General features: G+C 40.3%; 1 pseudogene; it reads left to right on the forward strand.

Annotated features, from left to right (window-relative positions):
• Positions 1 to 411: 411 nt before the first annotated feature.
• Positions 412 to 511, forward strand: LOC113354688 (annotated as a pseudogene).
• The last annotated feature ends 907 nt before the right edge of the window (positions 512 to 1,418 follow it).

Raw genomic sequence — 1,418 nt, forward strand, 5'->3', positions numbered from 1 at the left:
GGATTATAGGTTTCTGAATATGGGTCAATCTTTTGACGGTTATCAAATCTAGTGTTATTATAAAGAGCATTGGCCTGCTCTTCAATATTCTGGCCTTCCCAAAAAGGCTCCACTCTACCACTAGTCTGGCCCACTTCTAAGGCTTCTAACCTTTTTGCTATAGCAGCAATTTTGGCATCTGATTCATAGCCTCCTTCTACCCTATTAACGTTTCCTCTACTTAAAAGAATTGTTTTCTGGGGTGCCCTACTATTTTCCCATTGCTGGGTTTTTTCGGCGATTTCATTAAAAAATTCCATCGCCGCATCAACAGTTTGGTTTTCAAATCCACCAGTGCATAGAGACTCAACCATGGTCGTTGTGGAATAATCTAAACCCTCATAAAGGATCTGAACTAGCCTAACCTTTTCTAAACCATGATGAGGACACTGGGATAATAAATCATTGAACCTTTCCAAATACCTATATAAAGATTCTCCCTCTTGTTGTGAAAATGTGCATATTTGCGTCCTAATAGACGATGTTTTGTGCCTAGGGAAAAACTTATTGAAAAAGGCAGATGTAAGTTGTTCATATGTCTCAATTGACTCGGAGTCCAAACTATACAGCCACGACTTGGCCTTATCTTTCAGGGAAAATGGGAATAACCTAAGTTTCAAAGCATCATCATCTAAGCCTCTAATTCTTAGAGTACTACAAATTTCCTCAAAATCCCTAACATGGTAATAAGGGTTTTCATTTTCTTTCCCTAAAAAGATTGGGAGCATCTGTAAGGTCCCAGGTTTCAGTTCATAGGGTGCCTCCGTTTCAGCTAACTTAATACACGAAGGACGAGTAGTCCTAGTTGGATTCAACAAAGCTTTCAAAGTTGCCATTTCTGGCGCTATCGGAGCAACATGGATTCTCTCCTCAGTCAAAGGACGTTCAAAAACAGACTCTTCAAAAGTCGGACTTTCTAGATTAAGGTAATCGAGACGCTTCGAACTACTAGGTTTCTCTTTAACAAATCTACCTAGTGCGTCTCTTTTACGTTCAGGCATACAATAGAATTTTCTAAATTGGAAGGGTAAGCAAACACAGATCAAGGCCGACTCAACCAAATCAAACCTATTGATTTCTAGCAAACAAAAAGCATGATGGCTCCACTTAGATTGTTTCTAGACCAGCTTCTAATCCTTCGAACGGGAATTCGTTACAATTTAAGCAAACCCCTCTGGAATCAATCCGAGTTAACGTAAGTTGAATAGAGGCGAGGGAAGCTCGGTGGAGCTTTGATACCCAAGGCCTCACCGGTATTACAAGGCGGCGCAGTCACGCATTCAACTTACAGAAACCGTCAAGAACTTCGAAGTATGCTTAAAAGAGTAACCAATATTTTTCGAATGACTTTCCTGTTAAGCTCGTTACCCTATCGGTCT

Source organism: Papaver somniferum, chromosome 2, assembly GCF_003573695.1.
Source record: "Papaver somniferum cultivar HN1 chromosome 2, ASM357369v1, whole genome shotgun sequence".
Lineage (NCBI taxonomy): Eukaryota > Viridiplantae > Streptophyta > Magnoliopsida > Ranunculales > Papaveraceae > Papaver > Papaver somniferum.